The sequence below is a fragment of the Lactuca sativa genome, chromosome 3 (genome assembly GCF_002870075.4).
Source record: "Lactuca sativa cultivar Salinas chromosome 3, Lsat_Salinas_v11, whole genome shotgun sequence".
NCBI classification, from domain to species: Eukaryota; Viridiplantae; Streptophyta; class Magnoliopsida; order Asterales; family Asteraceae; genus Lactuca; species Lactuca sativa.
Window position 1 is genome coordinate 217,411,374 of NC_056625.2, and position 18,153 is coordinate 217,429,526.

Sequence of the window (18,153 nt, forward strand, 5' to 3'; positions counted from 1 at the left end):
CAATCGAGAGCATATGATTTGAGTCGGAAAGTGAGTCCATTCAACTTCGTTGTCCTCTTCGCATACCAGAAAAACAATACTGGACACTTGACAGAATTAGAATTTATAGTATAAAGTCCATTCAATACTTGTCTATTGATGTTTCCTTCACCTTCAAACATAAGTCCTGAAACAGGATGCTAATCACCAAAAAATTGAGCAAATACTATAACTGATACATTGCTGTAACAGGAGGAAATGAAAAAGAAAAACAAATAATGAGCTCTTTGGGAATCTTTTCATATCCATAAGTAAAAAGATGTGGCTGATTGCTAACATAATCAAAACTTTAAGAAATATTATAAAAATATATAGAAAATCAACAGAGTTTATACCGGTCGGGAAGAACATGAATTAAAACTGGTAGTTTCTCCTTTATCATTATAACACAAGGTGGAGTAATAGATGTCTGCAAGTTTGTGATATTTTGAGCTCATTAGAATAAATAAGTAATGCAATGAATATATGGGCTGCAAAGGGTAAACTCATCATTTTTGAAGTTTTATGCAGCTGGTTGTAATTAACAACACAAGGAAGGAACGTACATGGAGGAAGCCGTGCCAGATTGATTTGAACCAACTCAAATATATGAACAAACTGTATATGAGCATAACAATCAAAGATAAGTTTGAATGAACAACATATATATGAGCATAACAGAAAATAAATAAAATATAAGACCTTAAATGAATATCATTACCAACACAATTAAATTTTGAATTGAAATCATCAATTGCATCTTGTTCTTTGTAGCTCTTAAACCCTTCTATGATGACCTTCAGTAAAGCATCACCAATTTAACCTAAACCACATATAAAAAAACAGTTACCAATCTAACCAGAAAATGAAAGCATTGCCCTTACGTGTCATGCATATTGGATTTTACATATTTACTTCCCTACCTTTCCCCTTTATCTTAAAAAAAATTGATAATCCATATCCAAACACTGCAGCAAAACCTTCTTGAATTAATAGGTTAAAAGAATTGGTATTACTTTTGAAGTGTTTAATGAATCGCAAGCCTCATATAGATAATATTTCCTTGATTTTTGAAAAAAATATGATCATAAATTGTACTTTTTTTTTGTTTAAACCATAATCATAAATTAAAAAAAAAAGTCAAAACAAAAGGAAAAAACATGATTATATCTGATATACCCGCTTCTTGCTGAGATAATGCTCTCTTCTTTCACTTTTGAGGCTTCTGAATGAACAACTACTTCATGGGTTTGTAAATCACAAATGGATTCGATAGCCTATTTGGGTAAATCATCAATATCTGATATATTTGAATATATCTAGTTAAAAAGATTTCATGGGCACACATACTCATACATCGCTTACACAATACTCTAATGTCCATTTGCATATCCATAACTATAATATTTTGTCATGGTCTAGCTGATAATGAAATTTATTTATACAATAAAAATGATTATACATAGAGATATTTACTTGATTACTATGTAGATGGAACATGGATGATCCTTTACTGATGTTTTTTGTATGACAGGTGCAATTTTATAGTGAAGGAATCATCTGTTTAGGAGGATTATTAGATGGATTTCCTAGTTTATATAACTCAAAACAAATTATGAAGAAGCACAAAAGTTTACTCCCTCAATTTTTTCAAAAAAAAAATCTCAAAATTGTATCATGCATTATGTATGTATCATAGGTAATTATAGTGTCGCAACTAAGCCTTCTCGGGATATTATATGGCAGCTATTGGAAACCTTATACAACCATTCTTTTTACCCTGATTTTATGAACCAAATAACTGAATAATCTCCAAACTACACAATCATATAGTAAATAAAATTGAGTATTTTATAATTGTTCTTGAGGGATGACTACGAATGTGATTAGTTGATTTAGTAAATCAAATACAGTGGCAACCTGGTTGCATAGATGGAGGCATCTTCTTAATGAAACACCAAAACAAAACTATATCTTAAAAAATATGAGTTCCATCCACAGATGGAGTCATATTCTTAGAATTATTAGAGTAGTACATATTCACTAAGGAATTTTATTAAACAGGTAGCATGTGATATATAGCCTACCATCTCAAAACATTCCTCCAAATATTACAGTTTACTTCTATATCCCATTTCTTTCATTAATCGATAACACCATATACAAAATTGGAAATAAAATTGGAACATACCAATTTCTTTACCATTGGGTTGTGTTAGAGGAAAGACTATGGTGTGGAGCGCTGATGGTAGAACCGAACTCTGGCACAGCATGACCCCCTATAATTAGCAGAAAAACAATTTCAATAAGTCTTAATAGAAAACATAAATCAAGAACAACCAAATGTTTAGCCTATGTCTATCAGCGACAGGAGCTATGGAATCGGAAGAAGTAGAAACACAACTGTAATAAGGGGATAAGAAGGAATCAAAACAGAAACAACATGCCGGCTCTAATTTGCACATTGAATAACTTTCTACTAATTTGAACCCGAATGAAAAAAAAACCCACAAAACCTTATACGTGTATTGGAGTTAGAACAGGAGAAGATGAAATTAGAAATGAACAAAAAAAATAGAGTCGAATTCTTACCCAAATAAAAGTGTAGCTTAATTACAAATCCAAAATGAAACCTTCATTCCATCCTAGCTTCCTGTGTGAAAACGAACCTTTGTCTTATTTGTTTGCTATTAGTGGGGCCCTAATCAAAAACCGGATAGGAGAGGATGTCGATGAAGCATATAGGTAGTTATCTAATTGAGAGAGAGTTGGTCAGAAGTAGAGCCGCAGACAAACGCGGTGAGTCTGAAGCAACTCTGGCTCCAAACAGGCGGTATTGGAGAAACATGGAGGTGAATGCGATTGATGATTTTTGTTGATGGAGCGTCTATGGTTCCTGGATTTGGGAGAAAGGCGGGAGAAGAAGAGAAATAGAAGCAAACCTTGGAGGAGAAGTGGAGGAACTGTTCTTCTTGTATGTCGATGCCTTTAAAGAGAGACGGTGGATTTTGGAGCCAATGGAAGCTTGTTGATGTGTAGAAAGATGGAGCGGTGGACATGTTACTAATCTGTGTACATTTTTTATTGGAAGTAGAAGCGGTGGACGGAGACGTGTATAGCACAAACGGTGCAACCAATAACAGATCACCAACAAAGAAACCTTCAGGAAAATCCGTTTCTGTGGCAACAGCACATGGACACACAACGTAAAACAAAAATATTAGTAAAAAATCCAGAAAATGACAAACCAAAATAATCAAAGGACCAGTTTTGCCAAAAAAAGATCAAATTAACTGTAGCTAAGAGCAGATAAATTTAATATATAGTATAATTTGTAGGTACGCTAGACTTGCAACAATTTTCATGTATGTATTTGTGGTTATTTCAAAAGTGCCATTAAGAATGGTTGAAATTGGTTAACTTGGTGTAACATGATATGATGTTGGAAAATTTCTATGGCCGAGAGGAACTACTTGTCAACTCTAAAAATAGTAACATTTACTATGTACATTCTAATCGAGGTATGTGAAAACATGTCAAAAACCAATGTTATCATGTTCTATCCAATTGTTTGCATATGGTTTTTACATGAATGTTTATTAATTTTACAATATTAGATATAAGGAAAAGTGCTGTATACTCAAAAGTAAGCGTGATTATGTGATCCGGACCGGCCAGACCTATTAGAGACAAATATGTAGACCGTTGACCGAACCTATTGAGACATGCCATAGATCAAACGAAAAAAATCGCTAGACCAAACTGGTCTAGAACGAAACCAAATTGAAAAGTAAGGATGAGTAAGAAAAATGACTGTATTGAAAAAAGGGTACAAAAATAGGACAGCTTAAATACATCGAAAACAAACTATTTGTCGTCCGAAAAAATAACTAATCGTCGGAATGAAACTATTCGCCACACACTGCATCGCGCGGGTACGCTACTGGTATATATATATATATATATATATATATATATATATATATATATATATATATATATATATATATATATATAACTTTTTTAGAGTTTTATAGAAAACTAGAATTAAAATATATATTGCGAAAAATGACTTACTATTAAGCTTTTGAAAGATAAACATATGTAATTTTTGTTTATATTTGCCTTTTTTTCCTAAACACTTTGATTGATAGATTTATCTAAATTGATTAAGAAATATTAATATGATAAAAAAAATTGAAAATTAATGATTATTTTAGTTTTCAAGTATTTTCAAGCGATCAATAAATTAATAAAGTCTTGTAACTATATACATTTAGTCATTTTTCTTCTTTTTCTTACACTTCACTAATAAAGTTATATTAATCAAACTTAGACAATGAGCCGGTCTTTTCTTTTACACATTTTTTGTATAACATTGTTAATAATTTATATTACTTTTTAGGGATAATGACTTAAAATGGTAATATATTTTTCGATTTGTACACATTTACTCACTGAGTTTTTTTTTCGTCTACATTTATCCATTCAACTTGTTAAACTGTACACATTTAGTCCCTATGACCGGCTACTCTAGGTTAGCCAGTAAAAATGACTTAATAGGGTAATATATTTATCACTTTGTACAAATTTAGTCCTTAATATTTTTGTACACATTTAGTCCTTAATAGTTTTTTTATTGCAAAATAAGTCATTTTTGTTTTTTTTTATTCATTCAGTACTTATGAATGATTTCTTTAGGTTTTTCTCACGGCATCTTATGTGGGATAGCCATATGATGGTGGGATAGTTTCAGGTGGTCTTGCTATAAGTTGTAGGCCAAGATACCCGGTGCGGGTCGGCTATAAGCTGTAGGCACGAAGACTCGAGTAGAGCGGTTGGATTAAGGCGTCATGCCAACAACCCTGGGTATTCCAGTCCGATGACTGATTGGACCTGTTGCATGTTGGCATTCCAGTCCGATGACGTATTGGGCCAAGGTATACCAATCTAATGAGTGTTGGTCCGTTATGCATGATAATACGTTTGTTGTGTTGGGTATTTTGGGGGAAACTCACTAAACTTTGTGCTTACCCAGTTGTTTATGTTTTCGGGTTCTATCGTTGGTCGTGGGAAGGTGGATGTATGACTATACACACTCATCAACATTATTGAGGTTTACAAATTTCTTATATTACTTTGATTTTCGATAAATGTATTTTGGAATAAATGTTTTTTCTTAATAATGGATTTATAATTAGGGAGTTTTGCCTTATTTAAAAATGAAATTTTTTGGTTGTGAAAATGAGACATTACATATAAACATCAACAACCTCACACACTTCATCAACGATTGTCCCACGTAAGATGTCGTGAGAAAAACCTAAAGAAAACATTCATAAGTACTGAATGTGTACAACAACAAAAATAACTTATTTTGAAACAAAAAATATTAAGGACTAAATGTGTACAAAAATATTAAGGACTAAATGTGTACAAAATGAGAAATATATTACCCTATTAAATCATTTTTCCCAGCTAACATGGAGTAACAGGTCATAAAGACTAAATGTGTACAGTTCAACAAATTGAAGGGGTAAATGTGGACAAAAAAAAAACTCAGTGACCAAATGTGTACAAATCGAAAAATATATTACACTTTAAGTCATTATCCCTACTTTTTACATTTGTTCATATATGTCTTTTTACATATTTGCTTTTATAATGTTTTTATTTCATTTCTTCATTGTCACAAAGTAGTAAGATTTACATATGTTGTCACAACTAGCATTTGCTAGGAAATTTTACTCTCATGCAATCATTCACCTAGTGTAATAACTTGTACTCTAAGTGAATACTATACTTCATTCTCATTCAAATATATCTCATATGTTCAAATAAGGGTTGGAAACCCTAGAAATCCCGACTCAAGTTCATTATGGACTAGGATCCTCTTATTTGGCCTAAGGGACCAATACATTATGAGTTCATCAATCTATAACATTTTGGGCCATTTGGGCCTAGAATGATTCATTCTAACCCTAATGAACCTTATTGGACCATAACTAATCCAATTAACCCTAAGAGACTATAAATACATTCTTTTAGGTCAAATTGGGCTGTAAATGCACTTAAAGGCCCAATGGACCGAAACATATTTATTTGGCATCACAAAATTAAGCAAAGCCAATAGTGGGCCAAAGTAATTAAATTTCATTCATCTTAGGCCCAATTCTCGGCCCAATGAAGAAAAGAAAGAAAAAAAAGAGAAAATAAGGATTTATCTATGTTTGCCACCACACCTTTAACCAACATACTCCTAAGCTTTTAACTCCCATACAACAATGCACATCTAATCATCTTTTAAGAAGTCAAACTTCTTCATCTCTTCTCTCCCTTCTATTCTCGGCCATGAGGAGCCCCATCACCATCTTCATTTCACCCACAAATCAAACACTAATTCTCTCTAAATCTTCAAGAAAACCATGAGGTGGTGGGGGTGATTCAACAAGTTGTCAACAAACTTCATCCTCTTCGTAAGTTGCTTCATAATTAGGATATTAAACTTCATCTTTATGCTAAGATCTTTCATCAAACATCATCAATCTCTTGTTCATGCTCCTAGAATCATATCACCTTCGAAGATCTCCTCAAGAACACACCTAGGGTCGAGATCTTCTCATCTCTTCACCAAAAACCAAATCCAACACCGCAAGGTGAGTTCATACCCCCTTGTTTTTGGTTTTTACTTGTTTTTGGGGGAGAATACAAGTTTATTTGTGTAGATCTATGTGTATATGCATGATTATGTGTGTATCCTTGAAACATTTGGTGATTATGTGTTGATTACTTCTGTAATCTAAAAATATGTTAAGAAACTTGAAGTTTATCACTAGGATCTTTATATGAATCTTGAGAAAAGTATGTTTTATCACAAGTATTACATGTAAACATGTAGATCTGGGATTTGTATACTTTATATAGCAAAAATAAGTGTTGTGTTCAAAGATTTACAAACTAAACTCACAAAACAGCTCTTGACAGAAAAGTTTTGGTCCAATCTCGGATTGTTTTGGCCATCCAAATGGAAGTATTTTTCAAAACTGTTTTACATGGATAAATTTAAGGTTTATAGCTTTAAAATGACTACTCGCAAGTTTTCATACGATTTTTCTACAATTTTTGGCGAATTTTACAAAACTGCCTATCATATTTGAAATAATTTCGGACCAACCTGTGAAGATGAGCAATTTCACACTTGTTAGAAGCCATTAAAAATTATGAGAAAATTTTTGAACAAAGTATACAAGATTTCTAAACTTTGAGAGCTTACGGATCCGAATTTCGACTTACGATGATTTTTATACAATTTTTCAAAGAACTAGGTCGGAAAAGTTCAAAAATCAGAAAATATGTATTTTCACAAAAGTCAAGCCAAGAATGTTATTTTTGACAAAAAGGGGTTTTAAAATGTTATTTTTACTACAAAATAGTTATCAAAACAAGTTTTGAACAAAATGGAGACTAAAGTGTTATTATTACAAAAATTGGGCCTTAATCCTAAATTTTTGGCTTATTGGGCCAAAAACGTCATTTTTACAAAAAGTGGGCTTTTTATATCAACTTTGTAAATAATCAAGCTAAAATAAACAAAACAATAACAAACAGGTTAAAAACGGTATTCATATCCTTATTGGGCCTGAAAATAATATACATGTTTAGTGGGCCTTAGTGTCCTTTTACATGTATATTGGGCTTAGGATAGACATTTACATTCCTTTTGAGCCTGGAAATAATAGACACGTATAGTGGGCCTTAGTGGTTCACTTACATGTTTATTGGGCCTGGGAATGGGTTTTATATGCGTTCTTCTTTCTATGGTATTTTAGTGAATACTTGAACTAAAACCAATGATAAATCAACAAATAGATTTAATTTGATCGTTCTCTAGGTTATTGGGCCTTCGTGACCCATTTTTATGTGTGATAGGTCTTGTATACTATTTATATGTTTATTGGGCCTCATTGACCCATTTACATGTGCGACGGACCTTGGATACTATTTGTGTGCTATTTTGGCCTGTAAATACCTTACATGTGAAATGGGCCTTAGTTGTCCTTTCATATATATATATATATATATATATATATATATATATATATATATATATATATATATATATATATATATATATATATATATATTTCGGGCCCTTGTTATATAATTTCATTCTATTTGGGTCTTGAAATGATTTACATGTTTAGCGATGCCTTAGTGGTTTACTTACATGGATCATTGGTCCTGGAATGAGTTTATACATTTTTCTTCGCGTAAATTCGATTAAGGATCTAGCGAGTTTTTGTCGGTTGGCACTTATTAAGTGTACGATCGTAGCCTGTAGTTATAACCAGAGTCTCTTGGAGGGAGAACGGGGATTTGTGTATAGATCTATATGGGGATGACACCCCACACCTCAGCTGTTCGCTACAGTTAGACTTACTCAGTCTAGGGTGACGAAAACCTTATACTCAAAGTCAAAACCGGCGTCCAACGACGCCAAGACAGGCGGAATTGTCATTATTTAGTATGATTATGACAGCTTGTTAGAGGAATTAACGTTATGAAGTTTACGGAAGACTCTTTTTTTTTAGGCAACATCGGGTTGTCTGGGAATATTCTCTTTATATGCTCTTACATTCTCTCGACATTCTCTTTACCTTTTTAGTCAAATAAACAATAACATACATGCATTAATACGAGATCTAACACAAACACACTAAACAGTTTTTCAGAAAATATCGGATTTTCTGGTGGTTTTCAAAGTTATACAAATCATTTTCACAAACATGTTTATGAACTCACCAACATTTTTATGTTGACCGTTTTCAAAATAACTTGTATTCTCAGGAAACCGTTCAAGCAGGATGAACAAAACAAACTAATGGATATTGTGTGATATTTTGTTTCATCATACTCTTACTATTTTGGCATGTAATATTCAAATACAATACTCGATGTAAACAATGAATGTTGTAATATTACATGTGTGATGATGATGATGTTATGTTTCAATTATATTCACTATAATGATATTGCAAGATGAAGTCACGCACAAGCCCCCGGATGTTTCCGCCGTCTGGTTCGGGGGTGTGACATATGTCCTCTTACATGTTTCGTTATCATGTATGTAAGGTTGTAAAAACTTATTTTTTACATATTCACGGTTAAAAACTTTTAAAAAAACAAGCCGCAAATTATTTTCGAGACACATAACTTTTTGAATAAAGTTATAATGAAACTGTCATAAATGTAATTTTATTGAAAAAAATTTGAACAATTATAAAAATATTTTAAAAAACATAATTTGATATAAAAAAAAGTATGGCATTTTATGCATTGATAATGAATACATAATAACTGAATACATGAAAAAAATGAGTTTTTATCAAAGCAAATAAGTAAAAAAAATAAAAAGTTGTAATATCACATAGTATTTCATGGCTCTGATACCATAATCTTGCAGGACCATAATTAGGATATCAGCATAAGGGTCTTATTTTAAATTTGAAAATAAAAGAATACCGGTGAGTTAAGCGAGTCAATGAGTAAAATGGCCTGAAACAACTATGTGGCCACAAAAACGGGCAAAAAACACGACTTTGCCTATTCTCTAGACTTTTTTTAGCTCACATTTGATTATGACTTGCTAATCATAATACTGCTTCCATGATAATACTATGTGATATTAACAAGTTAGCCTTGTATTAGGCCTAAAATAAAATTAAATATAAGGAAGTGGACTAACCAGAAAGGTGAATCCAATGTTGATGTATAACCTTGATACTTCAAATATATTTCAAACTTTTATTGCAGAAAAGATTTTTATAGAGGGGAGATTACATAAGAGATTACAAGAGAGAAAGATGAAATGGCTTCAAGCCTACTTCAAACATAAGAAAGAGTCTCCTTAAATAGACTAGGAACTTAAAAACAAACAAAACCTAAATTATTACATTTAGCATTGGCAGACAACTTTAAAAAAAGAGTAGAAATGACTCTTCGTTTTATTCCTCTATCTTTAATAATTTCTGACGAATATTATCCTCTTTTATTCTGGTTCACACATTTGTCATCCTGAGCTTATTGTGATGATGTCCTCTTGTTTTTGAAAAGATTCTTTCTTTAAGTGATTGACTCCTCGATCATCTCAATCATACAATCCTTGGGAAGTTCTGCATCTGGAATTTCTTCATCATTTGGTTGGGATTCCCCTGCTAAGCATTGTGATTGGTTGTAGTTCTCAATTGACATGTTATCTGAAATTTCTTCACTTGAACCTTCATCTTTTACATTTTCATGTTCTGCAAGACGTTTAAGGTTATATATATATATATATATATATATATATATATATATATATATATATATATATATATATATATATATATATATAAATATTAGGACACTAGGGGAAAATAGTAGGAAGACATTGGTGCTTAAAAAAATAATTAAAACATATTATTAGTCAAATATGTATAAAAAAAATACTAATGTACAATTGCAAAACTTCATTACCCTCACAACTTTATTGGTTGTTGGACAGATGTCGGAAACCGGGGTAGCCTATAATTTTCGGTCGTAATGATACTTTTTAAACACTTTATGTAAGTTTAATGGTTAAACGTGTACAGAAAATGACCGAAGGTGAAAAAAATGGAAAATATTTACCCTCATATGTCATTATTTTGCAATGATATTTAGCGAATATATTATAAAAGGGACAATTATTTATGAGGGTAACCAACTATTATTTTATTTATATTTGTTTATGTTTTTCTTTTACATGTGTGACAAATAAGCTTACCTAAAGTGTTCAAAAAGTACAGTTATGATCGATAATTATATGGTATCCAAATTTCCGATTGTTGGAAATATATTCACTCTTACAACATATATAATAGTTGCATCGGTCTGTATGGATTACAAATTTGGCTTAGCCAAGAAAAAGTAGAAACAATTAACTAAATGGATTAACTGGAAATTAATTAATGATCAATAGAAATAACCAATAAATGAGAAAGATTGATTTATTATTTATTGAAGTGTTAATAAATAATTAAAATTTATTTAATTAAATTGTTAATAAATAACTAGAAATTAATTAGTGGAATAAATGATTATGACAAAATAATTATATTAATTATCTAAGGATAACTAATGGATAATTATAGAAGAAAATTATACAAATTATCTATATCCTATATAACTTTAGAAGACTTTTGTTTAGTTCTCGAAGACACTATATTTCAAGGTCACATGACATGTCTAATGTAGCGCTATTTACGAAAAAATAGCATTTTTTAAGTCGCCATTTTCTGACATGTCATTTGATTTGGAGAGGCTCTTGGGTGGGCTGCGGTTATGGTTTCTGTAGTGGCCATTTTTGTGCCTTGAAACAATATTGAAATCCTTTGGTTGTTCAGCTGCTAGTGCATTAATCTAGGATGTTAACTGTTGCCTTCCTTTTTTTGTATAAATGACTCATGGGGTGTGTAATTATATATAACTGTTGTGGTAGATATAGCTTTTTGTTATGAATTATTATTTAGTGAATGACTATTGGATTCTCCATATTCCCCCATTACTCTCCATAATTAGTGAGCATTATAGCAAACATTATTATGTGTTTTATGAGTGTAGTTATGCACCACTATAACGAGCATTCATATCATACATCACCTTTCATCTTCTTTGTCTAGTATAAATAGTGAATATTATGTATTGTAAAGTTTGATGATTTCATCACAAGTATTGGAATAAAAGCTCTCTCTATTCTCATGTCTTTCTTTAATTTATAATTTATCTTGTTATTTGATCATATTTTATAACACGTTATCAGCACGACTCTACCATAGAGCTCTAACTCCTTATTGTTCTTGTCATTTTCAGGTATGTATTTTTTATAATTTTACATGTACAATGCTTACAACCTATTTTATGGAATTTCTTAACCAACAATTCCTTAACATACAAGTCTTTATTTTGATTTCTATTTTCATTATGGAAAACAATGCTAGAGAAAACTTTCTCTAGTTTTCATACTACTAACATGCTCCTGCAGTAGCAATATCATGAGAAAGGTTTAAAATAAATATGAATTAATCTCATGTTTTCTTGTGGTTCAACAAAACAATGAGTTATTGATGAAAAATCACCAATCAATCCCAACCAGTTCTAGTGCATTCCCTGAAGTGAATGCAACATTATATAATCATAATAGTCATTGGTATAATCGAGGTCGTGGAAGTTATCATAAAAATAAAAAGATTACAAGTAACCACCAGAAGTTGGAAAATAGCAAAAATCTACATCCTAATGATAAAGTGGTCAAGGCAAAAAAAAGTTGAAAATGTTTGTCATTGATGTGGAATGACCGATCATTGGTCTTGTACATGCCGCTTGCGAAAGCATTTTGTTGATCTTTATCAAGCTTATCTATAATCTAAAGAAAAATAAAATATCAAAACAAATTTTATTCAAAGTGATATACATGAAGATCAACCAGAAATGACACATTTGGATGTTGCCAATTTTCTTGTCTACCCAGAAGGGACAAGTGGTGATATGGATGGTGATTGAAGAATAATGTGTAGTTTTGTTTCATGTCATTTATTATGTTTTTATGTCATATTCATATTGTAAGAAATGATGCAATCACAATCTTATCAATGAAATAAAATATAATTTATTTCTCTAAGTCGAATATTTCTTATGTTTTATTTATTTATTGAAAAGAAATATGGATATTCGCAAAAGAAATAATGAAGATATATTTTTTGCAGACAATGCAATAACACATAGCATTTTTAATAATGAAACGTATTTTGCTTACTTATCAATCAGAGAAGCAAATGTTAATATAATAACATGTAATGCAAAAATGATTGAAGGCTCCGGAAGAGCGAATATAATATTACAACAAGGGACACTAATTACAAATGAGTGATGCATTATTTTCGTCTAAATCACCAAGATTGAAGGCTCCAGAAGAGCGAATATAATATTACAACAAGGGACAATAATTACAATTGGTGATGCATTATTTTCATTAAAATCCCAAGAAATTTATTAAGTTTTAAGAATATTCGGTCTAACGGATATCATATTGAAACAACTAATGATGGTAATACAAATTATCTCAACATTACAAAAATGATACCGGGTAAGAAACGTTTTTTGGAAAAATTATATGTATTGTCCTCCGGATTGTACTATACAAATATTACAATGATTCATGCTATTGGAAATAAAAAATTTATGATAATACCTTCAAAGTTTGATATGACCGATTGGGCCATCCCGGATAAATTATGATGCGAAAAATAATTGAAACTTCAAGTGATAATTCCTTGAAAAACCAGAAGATTTTCAAGCTAATGAATTCCCTTGTGTTGCATGCTCTTAAGGAAAATTAATTTCTCATCCATCATTGAACAAAGTTGGGTATGAAAGTCATAGTTTTAAGAAAGATTTCAAAGGGATATATGTAGACCAATTCAACCACCATGTGGACCATTTAGAAATTTTATGGTTTTAATTGATGAGTCAACTAGATGGTCACATGTGTGCTTGTTGTCTAGTTGTAATTTGGTTTTTGCAAGATTACTTGCATAAATAATCAGCCTAAGGGCACATTTTCCCGATTACCAATTATGAAAATTTGACTTGATAATGTTAGAGAATTTACATCATAAACTTTTAATGATTATTGCATGTCGATTAAGATAACTATTGAATATCATGTTGCATATGTTCATACACAAAATGGTTTAGCTGAGTCGTTAATCAAACATCTTTAATTAATTGCAAGACCATTACTAATGCATTCTAAACTTCCTACATTGACATGGGGCATGCAATTTTACATGCAACATCACTTATACGTATCAAGCCAACCAGTTATCATTAGTTATCCCCTATTCAAATGGTTTGCGGCCAGGAACCAAATATTTCCATCTAAGGACGTTTAGATGTGCAATTAATGTACTCATTTCTCTACCTCAAAGAAGAATGAGAATTTATGTTGGATATGAATCTCCATCTGTAGTAAAATATTTAAAATCATCAACCGGAGATTTATTTATAGCTATATTTGATGATTATTATTTTGATGAATCATATTTTCCAACATTAGGGGAAGAAATAAAGAAGCTGGAAAATAAAATCTCGTGTACTAGCTATAATGATCCAATTAGAATTGATATCCCAGAAGGAAAAATACAACTACAAATGAATCTAAGCCACGCCTGAAGCGTGAAAGAACAACCTGTTCTAAAGATAAAAATACTTGAAAAGGAATGGGAACAAATATAATTGATGGTCAAAAAGAGAAAAAAAATCTCTTGAAAAGATTAATGAAGATCTAGAAGAGCCCAATGACATAACAAAAGAATATAAGGTACCTGAAAAAAATGAAAATGATGAGATCTCAATAAATTATGTCATGACGGAAATAAGATGGAATAAACATAAGAAAGAAGTCGACGATAATTTTTCATATTATGTTCCGTGCGCGATTATAAAAAAAATGAGGATCTTGAACCTAAATCTATTGTGAAATGTATGAATAGAAAATATTGGCCAAAATGGAAAGATGAAATAAATAAAGAGCTTAATTGTCTTACCCAATGAAAAGTTTTTGGACCTGTAGTCTGTACACCAAATAGAGTAAGAACAGTGGGACACGAATGGGTATTTGTGCGCAAAAGAAACGAGAAAAAATGAAGTTGTGAGATATAAAGCAATACTTGTTGCACAAGGTTTTACCCAAATGCCCAAAATTGATTATGAAGAAACGTATTCTCCGGTAGTTGATGCAATTACATTCAGTTATTTTATAAGTTTAACAACATATGTAAAACTGGAGATGTGTCTAATGGGTGTATTTACCGCCTATTTATATGGTTCACTTGAAAATGATATTTATATGAAAATCCCAGAAGGGTTTAAGGTGCCAAAAGCACAAACTTCTAATTCTCGTGAAATATATTTGGTAAAATTAAATAAATCTTTGTATAGAGTGAAACAATTTGGTCGTATGTGCTTCAATTGTTTTATTACATTTCTGTTGAAAGAGTGCTATAAAAATGATCCATTAAGCCCATGTGTATTCATAAAAAGATCCATATAAGAATTTATCATAATTGATGTTATTGTAGATGATTTGAACATAAATGGAACTCCTTGTTTGAAAGAAACTTTTGAAATGAATGATCTTGGTAAGATGAAATTCTATTTGGGTCTTCAAATTAAGCACACAAACATGGAGTTTTTGTACATTAATATCTAGAAAAGGTGCTAAAAGGTTTTATATGAATAACTCACATCCATGAGTAACCCGAAGGTGGTAAGGCACTTAGATGCCAAAAATGACCAATTTCAGCATCATAAAAAACATGAAAATCTTCTTGTTCTTGAAGAACTATATCTTAGTGCTATTGGTGCACTAATATATCTTACTATTAATACATGACCTGATAAATATTTTGTCATAAACTTATTATCAAGATATAGCTCTTGTCCAACAAGAAGATACTAGAATAGAGTCAAACACATTCTTTTATATCTTCGAGATGTTGGATATTTATCTGATCCACATAAAGCTTGATCCCAAACAGGTTATTTATTCACTTTGTAGAGGTAACGTAATTTCTTGTCATTTTGTTAAACAAACTTTAGTTGCTACTTATTCTAACCATGCAGAGATTATAGCAATTTATAAGGCAAGTCATGAATGTATTTGGTTAAGAAATTTAACTCAACACATTTGCAAGAATTGTGGTCTGTAACGCCTGTAGATCCGGGCTAGTTAATTTAGAGGCAATAGGGGTTGAAAACGACTTTTCAACAAAAGATTATTAAGAATAAATAATCTCAACCAAGTTTTAGTATATGTTACAAGGTTTCCGTACATATAAAGAGCGTCGAAATCCGAGTTATAACAAAGAATTTATGACCCGTTGAAGTTTCGCGACGGAACCGACACGATACCGGGAGGCGTAAAAAGTGAATTTAAGATAGAGCGAGATTTATCCTTAGCGATCTAAATGAAATTCGTAGTATATTTTAAACCGATAGTGTGCATAAAAAGAACATCCAAATCTGACTTCGTATGAGGAAGTTATGATATTTCTAAGATTTAGCATAGCAGTGCACAGCTCGAAATCTGAATTTTAGATCGGTCGATTTTTAGCCAAAATAATATAAACGATAAATGAAGATATCATTGATAGGAGTTAAACGATAAAAAGACAGTCGAAAACGGAGCTCGTATGAGAAAGATATGGACGAAGCTTAGTCCCTACTCTTCGAGCGTTGCGAATTCGATACAGTTTTGTAAATCTAAGATAGAGTGAGAATTAGCCGACGGGGTCTAAATGAAAGTTGTAGTACTCGTAAATACCAACACGTGAGTATAAAGAACGTCGATAATAGAGCTCGTATGCGGAAGTTACGGACGAAGCTTGGAGACTACTTTACTATACAATTCCTATAAATAAGAGATGAACTCTTCATAATTTCCTCACACCTTCAAACCTTTATTTCTCTCTCTAACTTCTCTCTAACCTCCCTAAACTCCTCTAAAGTCTAGGGAACCTCCCTATCACGAGAAGAAAGCCTCGGAGCGCCCGACGGCTCCGAGAAGAAAAGTTTTCGGCTCAGAAACGCTGCTCCAGCGAAGCCCGGTTTTTAATAAAAACATGCTGTAAGTGAGCTACGCCTATACTATATTTAATATAGATTTTATTTAATTATAGTAACATTATTAGGACCTTAAAATAATTATTTGGGCTATTATTATGAGTTATATTGAGTGTTATTTAACGCTTATATAATAGTAATAATAGTTAGACTATTAAATTAGTCTCATCAAGCGTTAGACTAAACTCTAGTGGTAATGATACTAGGTTTCGTCAAGGGATAATTGTTTTAAGAGTAACGAAGTGATGTCTGAGTGCCGACTCACCACCTTTCAGGTGAGTGCATGGTCTCTTTCATCTTACACATAGATATGAAGTATTTTATATAAACTACGTGCTATGTGTGCATATTATCTGTATACTTGCTATCTATGCTGGATGAACGATTTTATATAAGTTTTAAATGATTTAAAATGTATACGTATTTTATATCTAAAAATATGTTGGGTATAACATGGGTAAATGAATGATGAGAGATAAAAGATGATATGAGTGATCATTGGCAACTATGGACTTAGTGCCTATTGAATAAATGCTGGTAGCTATGGACTTAGTACCTGATAGATAAACGTTGGTAGCTATGGACTTAGTACCTAGACACTGGTAGCTATGGATTTAGTACCCGATGAATGAACTTTAGCAGCTATGGAATTAGTGCTTTACGAATGAGCATTGGCAGCTATGGACTTAGTGCCAGACCTATAACCCTGAAAGCAAAGGACTTCAGAATGAACGAAGGCAGGATAGATGACTTTTAGGTTAAATCCTTAAGAGTAAAGAAGATAATGGGGATGGGTAATTGGGCTGATTGTTTGATTGTTTAAACATAATAATTATAATATTGTGGGTTGAAAACCCTATGTACTCTCCAGGTTCCCCAACCTGACCCACTCAGTTTATTTATATCACAGGTGTTGATACGAAGTCACATTATACTGAGGGATTAAAGAGATGTAGATCACTAGTGTAAATAAATGTAAGTTCCGTTTTTGCTTATGTTTTTGTATTAATGATGACATCCCAAATATTTTAAAATGAATAAAATACGTTTCTTTGAAAATGTTTTGATAACGTATTTATCGTGTTTTTCTGGGAACAAATTCCGCAACCTTTTTATGAAATGAAGTACTCTGATTTTTATAAAGCATAAACAGAATCGGTCTTTTCTGGCCGTGAAAATTGGGGATGTCACATGGTCTAACTTCTAACAGGGATGTTCCAACCATACTATATGAAGATAATACAACTTGTATAGCTCCATTCAAGGAAGGATTTATCAAAGGAGACAGAACCAAGCATACATCACCAAAGTTTTTTTCACTCATGATCTTCAAAATGAGTGTGGCATCAACATCTAGAAAATTCAATCGAGTAACAACTTTCCTGATTCGTTTACTAAAGCACTTCCTACATCGAAATTGAAAAGATGGTACGA

At 31.7% G+C, this 18,153-nt stretch overlaps 1 long non-coding RNA gene across 1 annotated transcript; it reads right to left on the minus strand.

The window, feature by feature from the left end:
* Positions 1-621: 621 nt before the first annotated feature.
* On the minus strand, positions 622-3,244 carry LOC111894958 (uncharacterized). Its single transcript, XR_006189885.2, has 3 exons — positions 2,611-3,244; positions 2,210-2,297; positions 622-1,295 (listed from the first exon to the last, which is right to left on the minus strand). It is a non-coding gene; the product is annotated as an uncharacterized LOC111894958 (long non-coding RNA).
* Positions 3,245-18,153: the final 14,909 nt, after the last annotated feature.